We start from the raw sequence: 21,499 nt of genomic DNA, 5'->3' as shown, positions 1-21,499 counted from the left end.
ATTACATTTTCTTGTTATGTCTCTTCAGCAACTTTTATTCTATAATTGTTTCCCTAATCTTTTTTAATCTCACTAATTCATCCTGGAAAAGGTCCACATTCTGGTTTTGTAGATTATGCTTTTTTGGTGTGTCACTTAACTGACTTATCTATTCTCTATGTCTCTTATAAATTGCTGGTTAGATTGGATAGTTCAATTAAATGCAGGTTCAATTCCACTCTTTTCTCAATACTCTTGTGTGGGTGAAGGTGGATATTTCCTGCTGTGTCACATTCACATCACGAAGCACATAATATCCTATTGTCTCATGTTTTTGCGCCCTATCATGGTTTGGAAAAACTTAATTGAAGAGGTGGCAATTGAATAGGAGATTGAAAGATCTTTGCCAAAGATCAAGGAGAGGGGTACCTTCCAGTCAGAGGAAAGATCAAAAACAAAAGCATGGAATTTTTACACTAGAGTTGGTGTGAACACTAACAAGTTATGTTTTTCTTCTTATCAGATTTAAAATTGATAATGCACTTGAATTTGAAGATTGAATTTTAAACTCAATTTCATTCACCATTACTTTTATAATAATTGCTTTTGAGACAGGGATGTTTTATTCTCTGATTAAACATAGGTTTTGCTATTTAAGTCACTCTTTCTTTCAAGTTTTCTTTTCTTTTTTCTGCCTTAATGTTTGCTATTTTTATCTGGAGAGAGATTTTGTGACTCATGGCTTATAGAGGTCAAATCTGAAAAGAGGTCTTCTAGTTTAAAATCATATTTGATCACTTAGTGGCACATAAATAAATGGAATTTACTAAATTTTGTACAATTAAATCATAGGCTTTGCTTCATGAAATAATTGATTCAAGGGGTCAAAAAATAATTTGTTGTATGAAGAACACCGTATAATTGATCAAATATATTCTGGGTTGGTGTTATATCTTTTCTATTGAATCATTTAAATGGTTAACAAACAATAGGACCGGATAGGAGGTTTAATCCTGACAGTAATAGGAGAGACTATTATTCTATTATTGTCTGCCAAGGAGACTTAGAGTTTAGTTAAATAAAGTAATATCAACTTGAAAGGTTGAAACTGAGGACTGAGGTAAAGCCATATTATAAAGAAAAGACTGGTGGATTCCTGGAAGGGTATCTTCCCTGCCCTGGGAATACTATGTCAGGGGCTTATTGGTAACGATTGAGATTTCATCACTAATAAACAATTGTCCATTACTAGAATAAAGCTACTCTGGGCCCTGTTTCTTAATAAGCTTTACTAACATTAGCAATTAGTTTATTTTTTATTTATTTTTTTTAGTTGTAGATGGACACAATATCTTATTTATTTATTTATTTTTATGTAGTGCTGAGGATTGGACCCAGTCTCTCACCATGCCTGACAAGTGCTGTACCTCTGAGCCACAACCCCAGCAACAATTAGTTTTGGAAGTATAGTCTCTCCATGAGAGGATAAATAGGTATCAGTAGAGCAATGAGACTGGGCTTGTGGAGATGAAGCAAAAGGAAACTTCCAAGGGAGTTGAAGCCCAAGAGTGGAAATCCGCCTAGAGCAGCTGTGCTTTGATGTTGCCTGGGTCAGGGTCTACAGGTTCTCTCACAACTGCAAGTTATTATGGGCACTATCACAGGTGGGTGTACATGTTTTGGTGGTTATAATATTTTATTAATGACACTGGCTAAGTTGAGAGTTGAAAGGATGACTCTCCTATAATTATTTGGTTGATAATTTCTCATAGTTACACATGAACTGGTCTGTAGTTACACAAAAACTATTAACAGGTATAATAATCCATGATTTGTATGGAGTATTTGATTCTGGACAAAAATATTGTGTGAATTCCTTCTGCAAAGTGGAGGTAAAACTGCTCCTTGGGTATGTAGGTCGAATGGTCTGGAGGTGGAAAGAAATGAAAGGGCTTTGTTTACAGCAGTGTTTTCCCCAAATGGAGAGATGGATCCATAAACAGGAGAGTAGACAGACTCAAAACTAGAAGTGACAGGATCAAGTTCAAACCCCGGTGTCTGCCAGTTCAGGAGTCAGCTCAAAGAAAGACTTGGATCTGGGTACTCCTGAATGTGCTCTTGGGACAGGCACACTTGGTTCAAGGGGTCATCCTGGGTTGTGGGCAGTAATGTGAGTAGTGCTCTTTCCTTCTAGTGTGTAGGAAAACCCCATGCTGGTGTGTTAAACAATAAACTTAATGTGAATGTCACCTAGAGACTCACAAGGTCACTTCAACACTCAATTTAAAGTGTGGCTGTACTTTAAGTAATGACCTACCCTGTGTTCTATTCTGAATTGGTGTTTGGGGACATAAAACTTCTCAAACAAATAGCCACTGAATACATTTGTAGTAGATGAGGAAGATTTATCACTATAGATTGAGATTCAGGGCAGTATTTTTCTTAATTATAAACATAAAGTGTGACTGGAATACATTCCCAAGCTATTCCACGATCAAATGGGTGTAAACGAATTTGTGAGCTGTGCAAGTAAATAAAGTAAATGTGATTTTGTATGTACCTTTCTCTGACATAGGGGTCAAACTGAGCTACTCATAAAGCAAAAGAGGGAAAGAGTACAGACGTACTAGTGAGGCGCGGAATGACGGTTAGTACGGGTGAGGCGCGGACCTACTAGTCTGTAATAGTACCGTTTCAGAAGATCATGCAATAGCTCAAGAAAGAATTTTAGATTTTAGTAGTGATTAAGATGTAAAAATTACAAAGAACTTTTCACTTCTTTGTGTGAGAAGGCTTCTGTTAGTATCTCATAAAACTCAAATGGTGGAGACAGCAGATAAAATACAAAGGCTCTCACAGGCTGTGCTGTTTCCCTGCTGCTCCATATGTGGCAATCACTAACAGAATAGCATTCTCCGTGTGCTGACTTCCTCGTGTTTCCTATTACACTCACTGTGCTTTCTTCTTACTAAACAGCTGCACCTCATTTATTCCTTTAGTAAGCATTTCTTGCACACCTTCTGTATGCCTCATACTGTGTGACAGGCTAAAGATAAAAACATGAAGGAGACACAGACTCTGTTCTCCAGGAGTTGGTAGTTTAGGAAGGTGGCTTATATACTCTTTAGAAGGGCTACTGCTTGGTGTCGCCTATTTCAGATAAAAATAGAAAATATGCTATTCCTTCTCTCTCCTTTCTCCCTGTGATACCAAACTCCCAATCAGCAATAGTTATGTTTCCAAGCTTCTATCACAGACTATGTCTATTTTTATTCTGGCCAAAGCAACCACCCTACTCAATTCCTCTATTTTTTCTTTCCTTTCCCTCCTAATTATTAGCTCCTAAAAATAAAATTGTTTTCTTTACTGAAGCAAGTAGACCACTGATTTCAAAGTTGCTTTTTCTTTCCTACCCGTTCAAACACATTTCAATGTAAGGAATGTATTTTTTTTTAAAAGTGACTTTCTAAATACTTTATAAACCTATTCACTGAACATGTATATGGGGACACTGATTTCCTAAAAAGATGTGTGAGTTCATTTGATTAAAGAAAGGGAGCCACTGGTTCCTGAAACTGATGACATTTAGGACAGTTTTAAAGGTTTTACAATGGCTGCCTCATATAAATGGAGACTGAATTGACAGAAAGAAAATTCATGTTTTGGGGGACTTGGTGACTTTCTCAAAGCCCATTGTGTCAAAACTGAAAAGGAGTGCACATTCCATAATCTACCCACCTTTCCACAAAGGAGAACAATATGGATGTGCCGCTACTTCCCTGAAGCAGTAGTCATCTGTTCACTAGGTCTTAGGTCTATAATTTGTTACTGGTAAGACATCACTACCTCTGTGCTGAGATTTCAACTGAGAGTCTCTGAATTGTAGGTTTCCACTTTTCATTGTATTGGAACCTACTTAATGAAAATATCCTTTAGCTTTCTGATATATTTTAGGGAAAACAACTTTTAAAAACCCAACTGAGAATTTATTTTTAAAAAGCAAGGGAGCCTAATCTTTTTTTCTTCTTTTGAGAATCCCCGCCATTGTGTATTTCTTCATTTACTCTGGTTGGTGTAATGATCTATAACAAGCTCCTGTTGCTTGAACACTATAACTTCAAGTACAGACTGGATATCTACAATCATCCCTTTTAGAACCTAGTTAGTTTTTCTGCATTCTTTGGACATTCTATTAATGAAAATATAAATTGTTTCCTGTATAGCACTACCATTATATTTGATTGCTAAATATATTTGAAAGTTTCAACTGAACCAATTGAAACAAATTCTTCTATTCTTTTTATATCTTAGGAATTTATAATCTGATATTCTTTCTGTTTTTTTCTATTAATGCATTAATTTTCTTCTTCTAATGGTATGACCTTTATTTCTAACCCAGTAATCTAGAGGTGATGGAATGGTATTTCAAAAGCTATCACTCCATTTTACATTTTAGCCTTCTTTTTAGACAAAGTCAGAACTGGAAAAATATTATGCATTCTATTCTTACATGTCTGCATGCTCTGTAATTTTAGGAATAGCATACTTCCCTTTTGCAACTTTGATTTATTGAGAGAAGTATTTAAAATATATTTTATCATAACAATGCACCATCAAAATTTTTCTACAGTGTGTAGATATTTCAACTAAAGGTTATAAAAAGATTCTTAGTACATTAAAATAGCTAGAAGAAAAAAACTTTCAAGTAAACATAGATAAAAATTTTAGTGGAATGCATACCTGAAAATTATAAAAGGACAAAGAACAACATAGACATCTTAATTTTGTTTCAAGCAAAATTATTTATTGAAATATAATACTCAAGCAGTACTTTTTTGTTTGGTACTCAGAGAAAGTAGTACATAAAATGTGTTCTCAGTTTATGGAGTACCTCTCTTGAAATCTCTTGAAAGAGTGATTCAGAATATTTAGTCTTAACCAGGGTTCTCCAGAAAACACAGCTGGAGGCTAAACTTTTCCTGGTAAAGCTTTATTGGAAGTGAATTCTGAAGATTTCAGTGGTGAGAGGAAAGGAAGGAGAGGCAGAGGAGGATCAGCAAATACCAGGTTGCTCCCTACCAAGCTGACATGGTGTCAGGAAAAAGACAACCAGTTGTTTGTTCATGTAGATGAAACATATTGTAGATAACCACCACAAAATCTATCAGAGGAGGGAGGGAAGAGGATTCATTCACTTTCTCCCATTATGGTCTCTTATACTTCTGTTTTTGTCATTCAATCCATTTAGACAGCCCCTGGGGAATCTGAATCCTGCATCCTGTGGTGGTGTGGCACTTCATTAGAGTATGGAGAAATGGAAGAAGCCAGATGGGCTTCTTGGAGACTTGGAGCTGCTCAGTTCCTGCCTCAGTGGGTGTAATAGAAACTCACATAGCCTTGACCTAACACTTGGAGTATCAGAAACTGCTGGTAGTGCTAGAAGATAAGGCTATTGTAAGACTCTTTGACCCTCAAAGGGACCAGAAAGCAAGTCAGGCTGTGGAACTCTGTGAAGACACAGATGCTAGGTCCCCAACAGCCCTCCTCTTGTAGCATTGTAGATGGTGGCCATCCACAATGACAATCTCTAAAATAGACTACAATTCCCTTTACTGTTACCAATCCTGCTCTTGTAATTAATATTCAATATCTTCTAAAGTTTGTTTGTTTTTGTTTTTGTTTTACTTTGAGAACCCTCCTCAAGAAGGGATCAGAATCCTTAATTGCATTACCTTTATTAGGATGTGGTTGCTGCTTGACCACGACAGTTCTTATTGGACATGAAAATAGTGAGAGAGCTCTGGTGAATTCCTTATTCCCCATATTCCTCCTGGCTGTACTGTAAACTCAGTTTGCTGTGGTAATCAGGGTTTACTTAGCTACTCAAATGCTGTATTTATGCCTGCTTATTCACTGTCGAAAGGAGTTCAAATGCAAGGTGGTAACAACAGGCTCCAGTTCAGTGGAAATCTTAGTATCTTCATGGGCCCAGGATTCCTTACCTCCAGATCTTATATATTTAGTTTGCTCCAATTTTGTAAGCAAGACACTGGTAATGATGGTGAAAAGCTGTCTTGTAATCCCCATGCTATCCAGCTGTTGGGAAGACAACATCATATGTTTGTTTTCTATATTGCATCCTGGAAGACAGTGCTATAACTCTAAAATGTGTTTTCCTCAAGCTAGTATTTTAGATGAGTTTTTAACAGACCATAGTTCTTTTATCAGACCATAGTTCTAGCAATGCTTCCATAGTTTTTAATTCATTTTTTTTAGTTGTAGGTGGACACAATACCTTCACTTCATTCATTTATATGTGGTGCTGAGGATTGAACCCAGTGCCTCACATGTGCCAGGTGGGCGCTCTACCACTGAGCCACAACCTCAGTTCGTTAATTCATGTTTTTTAAAGAATGAGTCTTATGGCCTGAAGTGGTGTTGTAAGGGTATCATGCTGAGGGACAAAGCATTCTATATGTCATTTGATATTAGTGCTAGTGGGGGTCAGATTTCAGGATTCACAAAAGATACTTCAAAGGAGTCCAGAAGTGGTTGGAGGAATCCAAGCTTTTTTGCTTCCAATTAGTTAGTCTATGGGAATTGAAGATGTCATAGTTCGTGCTTCACTGGAGACATAAAAGACTAGCTGCAGCCTGTTCATTTCTTTGGAGTTTAGTTGATGGTGTCAGGAGCTGAAGCTCTACCTTGGGCAGATGACAGAGGATCTGGGAGGAAGGAAGAGCCCAGCAAATCTGGAGAAAAATATAAACTGGATTTTGTACATTTTCTAAAGCCTTTTCATTAATTATAATCCTATGTAACCTGTGAAGTGGATAGAAGTCAAGTAGACATTTTGGTTGCAGATTCCAGTTCCAGGTACAAGCTCTTCCATCTCCTCTCCCTGACCTTTCCCCAAGATTGGTGATAGACCTGGAACCATATAAATGGTGGCACAGTGGAAACTATATAAATTTAGGTATTAGGACCTCTGATTCTAGTCCAAGGCCTACCATTATGTAGCCAGATGTGTTAATCAGCTTTGTGTCACTATAGCAAAATGTCTGACACAACATGCTTAAGAATTTAAGAGAGGTTTAATTTGTTTCATGGTTCTGGAGGTTCAAGTCTAAGATCAGATGGTCCCTGATGAATCTGGACCCTTGTCGTGGGTGGCAAATTGGGATGGGACTGCATGTCAGAACAAGTGCTTGCATTTAAAGCCAGGAAGGAGGGAAGGAGGGGAAGAGGGAGAGGGAAAGGGAGAAGGAGGGAGAGAGAAAGGAAGGAGAAAAAGACAGGGTGGGGGGAGAAAGAAAGAAAGGGAGAATATAAAACCAGAGTCCTACTACCTTGGGAATCGAGCTTTCAAATATGACCTTTGGGGGACACTCATGAAAATCATAGCATTATGCGACTTTATGCAGCTCTTTTCATACCTTTGGCTTCAGAATTCTTACCTGAAATGAAGAATAACTATTATCTCTTTAAGTTCCACGTCACATGAGCTGACATTAAAACCATATTTTACCAGCAAGATATTCCCTTTTAAGGATCATTATTATCTTCAAGTGCTTGTTTCCACATTGAAGGGACTGATATAAGGTGGAGAAAGCTATTTGTTGTGGAGTGCAGACTCGGGCTTACAAGCAGAAAGATGGAAACATACCAAGGGCAGACACAGGTAAAATTAAAAAAAAAATCTATCTATGGATTGAATACTATAAATCATTATGCTTCATGAAGCTGATATATATGTATATATAGAAGGAATAATGTTTAAAAAAACAAGGATCAAGGCTCAAGATAGTAACTTTTCAATACCACTCATGCTCGCTCTTTCAATTAGCTGTGCTAAGTCATTTATTCTGAAACTACTTTTCTCATGAGCTACAAGTGTTTGGAGGTCATCTGCAGCGGATGCCTCTGCCATTGTTTGGCAGCTGAGTGCCTCAACCTGGAATCCCTGCAGCCTTTCTCTCTGAGAAAGCCTCATTATGAAGGAAGCTGTCACTTCAGTCCTCAGGTTCTGTTCTTTGAAACAGCCACTTTGGGGACAGCATAGGTTTGTTTCTTTGCTCATTATATATTTATGTTGACGAGAGTCTTCAAATTATCTTTTAGCTTCTCATTATCATTTAATATTTTCTACTTCTACTTTAAGTCAGGCTAGAAAGATGCAGGGAGCCTCTCATCACTTTCTTTTGCTAGTACTCCTTGGACTCATCTTCCAAGCAGAGGCGTTATAAAATAACTGGCCTAAAATTGTTATAGTCAGGTTTTCTCTTGGTTGGTTTTTAGTGTTCAGGCTTTTAAGTTTCTTAGTTTTTTTTAGTGAAATAGATTCTTTAATGATATTGCTTCTGTTAAATTCCGAAATTCTTTGATTTTTATTATTTTTTTTACCCATTTTCACAAGTCTTAGCAATTTTTCATCTTTGCTTTCTTTTCAGCCAACCACTGAACTTTTAAAATTTAAATAAACAAATTTTTTTTAAAAGTTTTTTTCTTGTTCTCTGTTTATTCTGTTTTCATTGAGGCTTGTCCTTGATTTATTAGTATAAATTTCTCTGAGGAATGTGCATGTATTACTTATTTCATTGAAATGGTCTCTGTGTCTAACAGAGCTTTGAGTCTTTACTGTGGACACTGTGATGTGATATCCAGAACACCCACAATTATGAATGTTACCTGTATTGTGACTATTGTCACAGGTAGCTTTTTATCTGTGAACCCCTATAAAGTTCAACGGTTAAATTATAAGGATGTTATTTTCTCTCAAATGGACTTATACTGTTCCTTAAAGCTTCCTGACTCAGTCTTCCTCCTTGTGATTTTATAATTCTGTTTGAAATCGATTTCCAGTATGCCAGTTATACTGCTGTGTGGTCTACTACTAGCTGCTATTTATTAAACATTTATTATGTGCCAGAAGGTGCTCAAAGTACTTCCCATGCATCAAGCAATTTAATCTACACAACCACAGAACAGGGCAGGTATTGACAGTATCTTTAGTTTTGTGGATGAGGAAAGCAAGGCTTAGATAAATTAGGAAATTTACTCCAGCTTACAGGGTCACACATAGTGAGGATGGAAATTCATCACAGGAAGCTGACTCCAAGAACACAGTATTATAGTCTGCCTTCCGATACTATGGGACAGAATTATATTCCAGCAAAAAGTTTTGTGGAATTTGTTTTGAGGTGTATTGTAAGGGCTTTATATTATTTTAGTGAATCTGTGATTCTGGTGTACTTTGTTAATATGAAAAATAAGAGCTAATTAAATCAGACACAGAAAGAAGAGCTATGTAATCATTGGTTACTTGAATAGTTTACTATATTCAAAAGAGCTAAGTGCTAAAAAAAGAGGTGTTTAATATTTATTTAACTTTTATCCATAAATACAGGCAATGGTGTCATTTTAAAGAACTAGAAGTACCAAAATTTCATTACTCTATGACTGACTTTTTTTTTTTTTTAAGCTATATAGTTGAAACCGGTCTTGTTAAAACAAAAATAACACTATAAACAGTTTTAACTACTTTATATTTCAAAAGCATTAGGTTCAAATCCTAAGTGGTACGGCATTTTTATTAAACTGTCTCAATGCTTTGCTTTCATGGTCTAGTGGCTGACCAAACTTTCAAGATTTATTTTCATCTAGAATTCTATTTAAGGAACATGCTCTTGAAAAAAATTTAAAGAATGTTTGTAGTAGAAAATATTCCAATTGCTTTGTCCCTATGTGTCCTTTTCAGATGTACTTTTAAATACCAGATGTTTAGATTTAGACAGTATGGGGCTTCATTCATTCCTTTGTCATTACTCATAGCTTGAAATTTAGAAAACCTGAATTCAGAAAAGGAAGGAAGATAATCAGTTTATACTAAGCTATAGTTCACATTTCCCCCTCTGTGTGAGTAGGAGTAGCTGGGACTTTGTACTGCTGTGATGCATTTCACATCCAGTCTAAGCATATGCAATGTCTTGGGTCAGGTTGTTGGCCTGCCCTCAAGCTCTAACATGCTTCCAAGCTGCTTGAACTTCAGAAAAACTCCATAAGTTCTATTTTTTTTTAAAGAGGAAAATGAGGCAGTAGTTTAAATATACATTTTTTCCCCTGTGTTTCTCAATTATTTATTTTTCTAAAGTACTTGGTGCAGAGAGATTTTTGTTGGTGGTGTAGGATACTGAGAAGGGAAAAGTAGATAGCATCACTTTCATTTAATACAATTGTGATGTACAGATATACAGTAGGATCAGTTATTTCTCTACTCTTTTCAGAATATATAGAAAAGACAAAATAAATATTATCTTTTAATGACATCTATAAATTCTTACTTTTTTGAATCCTTACTCCAATTAAGAAACAGAGATGACACACTCATTTTTGACTCAGTGCTTCTCAGATGTGGAAACAAAAGAAAGCAAAACAAAAATAAAATGTAAGAACAGAATCCATGATACTGCAAGTTTTCATTTTCCTTTCAATTTTTGAATTTATTATAGTGTTGTCCTTTTGCTATATTGTATACTTTTCAGGCTGCCTTTATATTCCTTAATATGTTTATTTTATATTATTTATTTTAATTTTGTCATTTAAAAATATAAACTCCTACAAGTAGGATCTACATAGTTTTTTCCCCTCTCCCTGCTTTCTAATATAATGATTTTCATCTAGCATAAAGGCCATTTTTAAATGATTATAAGTTTTGTCATAGTACTTATTTTAAATAATCCAAAGATACTATGTCAAGTAATTCTCATCAATTTTAAACATTCTTTATGGAAGTTTCCCACGTATCTCCTCCTTTAAAAAATCATGTTGAAGTTATATAAAATATACATCAAGAAAAGAATTAAGTGTCCTGTAAGAAAAGCAAAGGACAACACGAGTCAAGTCAGGAATGTTGAAGACTTCATGGATGATATAAACTGACAGGTTTGAATTGATGTGCAACCAGTAGAGACACAACAATGGAAATAAAAGCTGTGAATAGTTTTCCCCTAGTGAGCCCCAGAAAATTTCAAGATAGAATCAATAAATATAAGAAGGGAATTGGATCACAGATGAATAATTAAAAATTGCCTTCTTTATAATTGAGAGTTTTCTATTTCTTCTTTTATTTTTCATTCTATTTAATAAAAACCTATCATGTGCTAGTCTCTTAACCTGATTTTGGAACATGTTGGATTTGAGGTCTTTTCAGGACCTCTAGTAGTATTTCCTAGATACTTTTCTACAAATATTGTTCTTTTTCCTGTTTTTTTTTTCACATATCATTAGCTGATTTCATCATTCTCCCAGATCTATTAATTTTTCCTAATTCTCCTTTTTTTTCACAGTCTGTGTTCCATCTAACATCAATCAGCCTTCAAAATATATCTAGATATGTCCATTGACCATATCTACATATATTGCTTAAGAGTGAATTGCTGAAATAACCTTCTAACTGGTAATCCTTTTTTTAACATATATTTTCCAGACAATAGAGTAATCAAAAAAAAAATGTGCATCATATCCTTCTTTTTACACCACAACTCAATTGTTGATTCATCACACCTATCAGAATCTATCAGGTCACATAGAAAAATGGATTAAGTAAAGACAGCTGAGTGTATTTATGAAAAATGAAGAAGCCCAGAAAAAAATTAAAAGAAAATTAAAATGAACTTAATACATAGACATTTTTCTTTTAAAAGGAAGATATTTATAATTATTTCATTTTGAGGTGTACTCATACTACTTACTGTTTTCAACAGTAGTGGAAAGTCAATACATAATGATTTATAATGGTGAAAAGAGAATTTGAGACTTCATTATATGGTTTAAACTTATAAAGGAAACTATTATAAGAACTACATATATGAATACATAAACAAAGTGAATAAGTGGTTGGGGTGGGAAACAGCATATAAATACTCCTTTATTGCAGGTATCGAAAAATACTAAACTGATTCATTATGAAAAAAATATTCAACTATATTATTTGTAACTGTAGTGGTAATCCCTAAAGATCAAAACCCACATATTTAATTTAATTTAATTTAATTGTTTATTGTACTAAGGATTGAACCCAGGGGAACTTAAACACTGAACCACATCCCCAGGTATTCTCTTTCTTTTTGGGGGGTGGTGGTGGTAATTGGGATTGAATTTAGGGGTGCTTAACCACTGGGCCACATCCCCAGACCTTTTTTGTATTTTATTTAGAGACAGTGTCTCCCTAAGTTGCTAAGTGCCTCACCAAGTTGCTGAGGCTGGCTCTGAACTTGCAATCCTCCTGCCTCAGCCTCCTGAGAACTGGGATTACAGGTGTGTGCCACCATGCCCAGCTATACCCAGCCATTTTTACTTTTATATAGGGTTTCAGTAAATTGCTCAGGGCCTCAGCAATTTACTGAGGTTGGCCTTGAATTCACAATCCTCCTGCCTCAGCCTCCTGAATCACTGGGATTATAGGTGTGTGCCATCATGTCCAGCAAAACCCACATCTTTTAAAGTGCTTATCTTTGGGAACTAGAACTCAGGGAGAAAACAAAGAAGATATTATATATATTCTGTGTGGCTATTATTTTTTCTATAATATTTAGGGATTATTTCCATAATGTAGAAGCTGGTCTAAAAATACTTAAATGAATGGTGAATTAGTTGATTTTATTATGTCCACATTAGAATAGTATCCAACAGTTGGTTTTAAAAATGTATGAGGGCAGTAACAAAAATGACTGGAGGCCTAAAGCCCATAGTAAAGCATTATGTTAATTGGATTTAATGTGGAAGTATAGAAACTGACTGAAATAGCCTGTTCAAAATACTTTTACTAAATCTATAATTATTTAATTCAACAGAGATTATTTAATAAAAATTTATCTCATCTATATAAATTACCACCACCATCCCACAAAGTTTATGAGATAGTGTAGGCAGAAGGCCACAGTTCTGTTCTTATGTCGATTTGGGAAACAGGCTTTGGTGCAGGGATTTGCATGCAGGTGATGTATTGGTAGTAATTTTTGGAAAACACCCATGAGGGAGAGGGGCCAATTAGATTGGGATGTGGGAGTAATTGCAGTTGCAATGCTCAGTTGACTCCATGGGGATCAGTCAGCTGGGATGGACTTTCACAGTTAACCTGACTTGAGGCAAGGGTACTTTGTAGGTGAACCTTGACACTGACCAGCCTTTGTATTGAAGTTGCCCGAGGGAAAGGCATAATCTTGCGGGAAATAAGTCTTTGGTTGATGGCAGGTCCTATGTCAGCACTCAGTTGTGAACCATTATTTGCGAACATTTCTGGCAGCTGAGTGCTTCTGTCCTAAGGGGAACCTGAGTAGGATACCAGTATGCATGCTAGTAACCTCTACATGGTGTCTGTGGTAGTCTAGTCACCCTGTAGAGTCTCTCTCCCCTTGATGAGTACCTGGATTAACACTGTGGAGAGGATCCCGTCTAAAGATCCTGTCTAAGATCTCTCACCAGAGCTTGCCAAAGAGCAATTGGCAAGTGTCATGCATGCTTAAAGCTCAGGGTTTTATACTAGACAGTGAACTCTATTGTCAGTTCCAGATGTGAAGATGTGAAGAGGTTGGAGAGACTCCTCTCTAACTTCTCACTTGATGTTAGATTTTGAAGCTATATAAATATTCTTCCAACTCAGACAGTTGTTATGTGGCTCCTAAAATGCTGATAGGGTGTTATGACATGAGCTTAAGGTTTAATCCATATGCATAAATACTCTATGCATATGCATAAATACTGCATAAATACTCTACCATGGTAAATCTTATGAATCTATGAAATTTATATATATATTTAATATGAAGTTTATCTATGTAAATTGAACCTCCCCCTGCAATGGTTTCTCGGAGGGAAGATAGTATGGGCAGAAAAAAAATGATTGTAAAACCATATGCTGTGTTATTCCTGGAAGGGCCTCATGCACATTGAGTTTATTCTGTCTCTTAGTTGTGTCCAGAGGCCACAAGGAGTGATTGACATGTACCATCTAGGTTTGTGTAAATACACTCTGTGATGTTTGCACAATGAGGAAATCTCTTAACAATACATTTCTCAGGTGGTAGCCCCATTATTAAGTGACACAAGACTGTATGTTTATCTGTGTGAATGACTGTGCAGAAATGTGCTGGTTTATGTGGATAAAGTTCTAAAGAAATACACTTAAATTTTAGGATTGATGAAAGATACTAGGGAAGTTTTTCTACATTATTTCCTAATTTCTCCACCTCTTGATTGACTATTGTGATAAGTTGTGTTACTTTTATAATTTAAATAAATCAATTTTTGAAGTAGCAATCAAGATTTATTTAAATAGAGCTAAATAGAACCAATTTCTAAAACTAAAAACAATAAAAACTATAGCTTCTTCTCAACACTGAGATGGACAGAGAAATGTTGAGGAGGAGAGGCGTTAAGGAATTTACCCTTAGATGGTGAACTACATCCTTCAGCAAAGTTGAAAAGCTCATCTTAGTGTCTAAGTATACCATATGTTGTACCTGAGAATAAGAGTCCAAAATAATTCACTGTTGGGAAGAACAAATGCAAATTTCCTCCACTGTTTGGTAGAAATTGCCTAAGCCTTGAAAGCAGGCAGAGGCAGAAAGATTAAGAATCAGGGTAGGAATGCCTTTTTTAAAAAATTAAATTAAAATTTTAATTGGTACATAAAAACACAAAAATTATACATATTAATGAGTAAGGCAGGAATTCTTAATTCTAGACTCAAGAACTCCTGAGATTGCATATATCATTTTATGTGTAGTTTCATATGTAAATTTGTGGCAGAGATTTAATCAGATGTTTAAAAGGTGGATGATGCAATAAAAGCAAGGAATTTCTTTACAACTTTAGCTCAAGACTCTGTCCATAGCATCATTGTGTTCCTTTTTAATTCCTTTCTTAAAGAATATTTCCTATGACAAATCTTAAAACATGCTTTAAATCATTTTCTATGCTTTTCTTCTTTTTAATTTGGGAGTAGAATTCAGAATTAAATATTTTGGTTCAATTTCTATAATTCTTTTTGGTTTTGTGATATAATTATCTTTGACCCTTTATTCCTCAGTTCTTATTCTTCTAATTTACTTTAATGATTATATATATTTGTCTGTATATCAGGTTCCTTCAAATATTTTCTGGAGGTAGTTGAAATATAGACAATAAAATAATACATTTTGATTATAGTAGGCATGGATGAGGATCAGATCTCTCATAAATGCTTTGAAGTTTGAATTCATATCTTTTATATCAAATTCAATACAAGATAAAGAAAATTCAATAAATGTTTGCATTTATCTTGCAAGTGGCTAGTAAGATACATGACTTATGTATAGAATATGCTAATGTGTACATACATAATATTTAAATACAAATAGGTCTGAAAGTGTTGTAGAGCATCACATTATCTTCTTAATTGCGTACTTCTGTTCTTAATCTGGGGATCAAGTAAAAGGCTTATGTGACTCACATACAGTCACATTATCACCTACTGTTTGAAATAAGATTTGAAGTTACATAAGCTGTCATCGAATCTAGTCCATATTTGCATTTAAGTCTTAAAATCTCTTGAATTTGTGTGATTCAGGAAGCCACTTGTTCTTCTGGATCTCAATTGCTTATAAAATTGAAGTTATTTATGAATTAGATGATCATTAATTATAAGTTTTATTGGACTAAAATATAGTCCTTTTCTTGTTATGTAGTATGATACTTATATTAGTTAGCTTTTCATCAGCTCTTTTTACCAAAAGAGTTGATAAGAACATCTTAGAGAAGGAAAAGTTTATTTTGGTTCAGAGTTTTAGAGGATCAGTCTATAGTTGACCAACTTCTGAACTCTGGGTCCAAGATGAGGGAGAACATTATGGTGGAGGAAAATGACTCAGTTCATGACAGTAAGGAAGAAGAGAAAGAACTTGAAAGCAAGGAGCCTAAGGACACAACACCAGTGCCCAACTACCTCCTACCTGCCCACAGTTACCACACATTTAATCCATTCAAATATGAACACATCAAAGGAATTAATCCACTGATTAGATTATGGCTTTCATAATCTGATCTTTTCTCCTCTTAACATTTCATTGTCTCTCTCACACATGAAGTTTCAGGAGATACCTCATATCAAAACCATAACATTCTACCCCCCCCCCCCACCTCCAAGAGCTTATGCCCATCCCACAATACAAAATTAATCTAGTCCATTTCCAAGAGTTCCAGCATTTTCCCAAAGTCCAAGTCCAAAGTCTCATCTGATACTCAAGGTAAATTTTTGACTGTGATCCCCTATTAAGATCAAAAGCAAGTTACACATATCTAATATAAAATGGCACAGAGTAAACACTTCTTTTCCAAAATGGAGAAATAAAGGCATACAAAGAAGGGATGGGACCAAAGCAAGATCAAAATCCAAATAGGCAAACAAGTCCTATGTCTTCACATTCATATCTCTGTTTCCAGCTTGGCACATGGCATTGTGATGGTCTCTGAAAAGGGCTTGGTTTACTGCCATGTTGATCAGTACTAGGCCTCCTGGGACTGTGGCTACAGCAGCTTCTGACTGCCTGGGCAGCTAAGTTCTGTGAAATAGCTTTCTATGCCCCCTTGTGTGAGCAGAGTGCCCATATAATCTCTTCTCAAAGTACTTCTATATTTACACACTTTAACCTGTGATGGGTGTGGTCTTGCCAATTCCTTAAATACCCTCAAAACATCTTGTTTATTTTATCTGTGTAAATACTTAGCATTGTTTAAAGTTTATAATCTCTTCCAAGTCTACACCTTCCTTGGCCCCATTTTGCATGCATTTTTTTTTCTGGTGAAGTTTACAAGTTTTTCATATCTTTATACCATACTTTATGATCCTGATTATCACAATAAGATTGGCTAAAAGCTACTAGCAATATTCATGCCACCACCCCAATACTGTGCTGCCTTGAAATTTCCTCCACCAGACTAATTAGTTCAGCCTCACAGAAAGTCTCAGGCCATGGACAAAATTCAGACAACTGCTTTACTAGAATGTAACATTAATGGCTTCTAGTCCAATTTCTAATAGAGTTCTCCCCTCCCCCCCAAAACCTCATGAATTCAGTCATTACTGACCACAGACCTATTGGCATTCTGGTCTTCTGAGCTCCATCCCACCCAATAAACTATGCTTACAACATTCTAAGACTTCTCCTTAGAATGCCATCTCCAGACTTTTCCAAACTCCTCCCAAAAATCAGTTCCAAATTTCCACATGCTTCCAAACCATGTAGGTTAGTCACAGCAAATGCCTCATTCCCGGCACCAATTTCTATACTAGTCAGCTTTTAGTTTGTGACTAAAAGGCCTAACAAGAACAACTAAGAGGAGAAAAGGTTGATTTTTGGCTGAATTTCAGAAGTTCAGTCCATGGTCATTCTATTCCACAACTCTGGGCCTGAGGTGAGGTAGAACAATGGTGGGAGGACTTGAGTAGGAGATAATCTGCTCAGTTTATGCTAGCCAGGGAATAGAGAGAGAAATTGAGAGAGCCATAATATAATCCCAAGTGCCCTACTTCCTCCATCCAGGTCATACCTGCCTACATTTACTTCCTATTAATATATTAAAATTATTAATTTACTTATAAGGTTGTGATTCTAATAGTCTAATATTTCACTTCTAAACATTCCTGCATTGTCTTACATATGAACTTTTAAGGGATACTTTATATCCAAATCATGACAATATCATATTTTAGCAAATCATAGTTTCCAAGTTTTTCATTATTAAAATCTTTGAAATTAGGATGTACCATACAGTGATGGTATGCCATAATTTAATTATATAATTTGAGTATCAGGATTTTTTAAAAAAATTAGTATTATACAAAATAATTGTGTGTCTTATCATTGATGATGCCTTAGAGTCATTGAGATACAGTATAATGGAAGCTGGCATTCAGAGTAGTACATTACTAGTAAAGTATTATTCTGTGTGGGATGATGTTTGAATTCTCACTCCTTTGCCAGATTGTCTTATATTATTTGGTGTCTTCAGGCCATAATTTCTTTAATATCAAGTAGTTTGTCAAAATAGTCTCTAATTTTCCTTCTGTTATTTATATTCTATAATTTTAGAGGATGATGATGATGATGATGATAACTGTCATGACTGAATAAAGAAAAAGAGGATACAAAGGGGAAAGATGAATACAAAACATTAAGCTACAATTTTCTATTGATCAGCCTTCTTACTTACCTTTAGAAATGAAGGAGATAGCTTAATGTTTTTGTTGGTTACTGGCTGTTTATGCTACTGCAACAGAATGATTTCAACAGATAAAATGACTCATGGATAGCAACCAAATAAAAACAGTGTGATTGCCTCAGTGTAGTAAAAATCTAATATCACTGCACATTCCATGAAGTTAAGTACATGTGCTATGCATAGAGTGATGGTGTCCTAAAATTCATGCTGAAATCCAATCCCTAATTGAGTTAAGAGGTGTGACCTTTGAAAGGTGATTAGATCATGAGGGCTCCATCTGTATGAATGGAATTAGCACACTTATAACATGGTTTGATATTGAAGGTGACGCTCCCTTTGCCAAGTGTATCTTCCATTGTGTGAGGACACAGTGTTCATCCTTCCAACAACAAGGCACTCACTGTCTTGGTAGCAGAGAGCAGCCCTCATCAGACATGCAATTGGACAATGCCTCCAGAACTGTGAGAAATAAATATTTCTGTTCTAATATAAATTATCAGTTTAACCTACTTTATTATAGCAGTACAAATGGACTATGGCAACATACATAAGTTCAATTATATATTGAATAATATGAAATACTAGTTTAAATTTCAGACTTATCTTAAATACAAGCTTTCATTATTTCATGCTCTTAATTCCTGTTGGTTAACATAGTTTTGGTTAGATTCTTGATTACTCTTTGGAAACTATATCTGGCTTTGAGATGTAAAAACAATAACATTAATATTCCCAAGGAAACTGCGGAAATATGCTTTGTATAAGTAAGATCAAGGCTGACTTTCTTTCATCTACCACTTGTCATTAATATTTGCAAACAACAAGTGTAAATGGAAGCCATCAACCAGACCTCAGCATTTGCTTTGGAGCCTTCAGGCAGCACATATCCATTCACTTCTCTTAAACATTGAACTTCATCCTGTCCTTTCTTGATAACCAGATCTTGATTGTATCTGGATCTGTCATTCCAGCCAGTACACAGATTTGCTCATCAATCTTGTCTTCCACATCATTTAAAAGGCTGAACTATGATTATGTATTGCTTTTCAGAAATGCTTCCTTCTGGTCATAACTGTGTCTTCTCATGCATAAAAATACATAGGCATGAAGAACCCATGGCAACAAAAAGAGTTTCCAGAATATACTGAGGATTCAGCCTGGTGTTAATGCACCAATATAAGTTAATAAAGTAAAGGTAAAATTTCAAGATACCTTTGTGCCCTTGTACCTAGAAATTGGAAACAGTTTATTAGGTAATGCATATGCAGCAATAATTTGTACAGAGATTATGAAAAATGTGCCCTCTGAGTTTTTTTGTTCAGATGATAAATGTGATCCAATCAAACTATTAAAATGACTTAAATGCTGCTGAATGTCATTTGTTGCTTGCCATAGTATTTTAAGAAAAAATAATCATTATGAACTCTTGAAAAGGTCTTAATTGCTTTATAACCTATGACAGCTCTGGAGGACTGGTAATAGCCATTTGGCTTTTGTGAAAATTATGAACTGTGAAGGTTGAAATGTCATGTCTGCATGAGAGAATAAAAAGTGTTTCTTTCAGTTTTGTGTTATATTCTTATAATTATCTAGAAAAATTAAAAGAAGTCAGAACTTGAAACAGTATAATGACGTATTTTAGTCAATATGATCTCCTGTGCTAAGACCTAATCTAGGACATGTTTGCTCAGTTATCATTGACCAAAGAAAGTGCTCTTGAATCTGTAATCTTCTGAATCAAAATAGCCTTTATTGAAAAGACCTTCCTATATATCGGCTACTTATAATTTTAAAATATATACTTAAATTGCAATCTATTAATACTTTATAGATTATTATTGTTGCTTTAAGAATTAGATGAGTAATTTCAAAATCATAGAAAACATAAGGAATATGTAAACGGACTTTTACCATCATTTCATTGAGTATAATTCAGCCCTACAACTTATTGAGTGGAAGTGAAATTGATTTTATCATCCATTTGTTTACCAATTCAACGAATATTTTACTGTTTCCATTGTGCCTAGGATATTAGGATATGTTTTGGTGGGTGTCTGTGTGACAACAATTTAAATAATTTAGTTTTTTTTTTTAACTAGGTCACCATTCATAAAATTACACAAAATTACAAAACTACCCTCTGGTACTTTCCTAAGAAGTTTCCTCCTCAGATGAGTGGGGTTTGAGGAGATTAAAGTATTTTCTGGGTCTGGTTATTTTAGTGAGCAACAAGTTGAAAGCAACTGACAGAAGGAGGACGCCTGTCTCCAGTGACACTCAATGAGGACAGGGCCAGAGGATAGATGTGATGCTTAACTCTGATAAGAAGAAAAGACACCAGCAGTTTTTCAGTAGAGCTGGGTTAAAAGAGGGTAACTTGACATTGTCAAGGCATATATGGCCCTGGAGCCCTGAAGTGTTACATGTTCCAAAGTTAGCTTTTTCTTTTTCTTTTTTTTCCCCCACAATATTAGTCATTTGGTCAAGCAAATAAAATTTGGGTCATCATTATATTCCTGTTGTTTTCTTCTTTCTTTTCTTTTCTTCTTCTTTTTTCTTTTTTTTTTTTTTGGTACCAGGGATTGAACTCAGGGGTACTCGACCACTTAGCCCCATCTCCAGCCCTATTTTGTATTTTATTTAGATACAGGGTCTCACTGAGTTGCTTAGTGCCTTGCAGTTGCTGAAGGTGGCTTTGAACTCGCGATTCTCCTATCTCAGCCTCCCAAGTTGCTGGGATTACAGGCGTGTGCCACTGTGTCTGGCTTATACTCATGTTATTTTCTAATTTAAAACTTGGTCCAATTTGTAAGTAATTCCAAAATAAGAAGAACATCAGGAATGTGTGGGCTTTCACACTGCTACCAGAGAAAGGTACTGCTGCCACAATATTAAAACTTACTCTTTAAATTACAAATTGTAAGTCATATTCTAATATACACATTTATAGAAAGCACACTTTCCCATCAAGATAGAAACAAAAACATGGAGAGCCACACCTTATGTGTTTTCATGTGGCGGTTGAACCCGGCTGATAGTGACTGGTTTTGCTCATTTGCTCATGTCAACTAGACATCTCTCTACATTTCTTGGTATGTACATTTCTTCCTCTGTCCAGTCATACAACATTTTGGTCCAGGATTTTTATTTTCTATGTCTTTAAAAGTATTATTTCAATCATTTGAAATTGACATCATACTAATATCTAGAATGTTGTCTGGCATATTGGAATCATTCAAATGCTGGTGATTCACTTGATAGG

The sequence above is a fragment of the Marmota monax genome, unplaced genomic scaffold (genome assembly GCF_021218885.2).
Source record: "Marmota monax isolate L192 unplaced genomic scaffold, Marmota_monax_Labrador192_F-V1.1 WCK01_AAM20220418_F8-fsc00013, whole genome shotgun sequence".
Lineage (NCBI taxonomy): Eukaryota > Metazoa > Chordata > Mammalia > Rodentia > Sciuridae > Marmota > Marmota monax.
The sequence above is the reverse complement of the archived record's forward strand: the minus strand, read 5'-3'. Positions refer to the sequence as shown.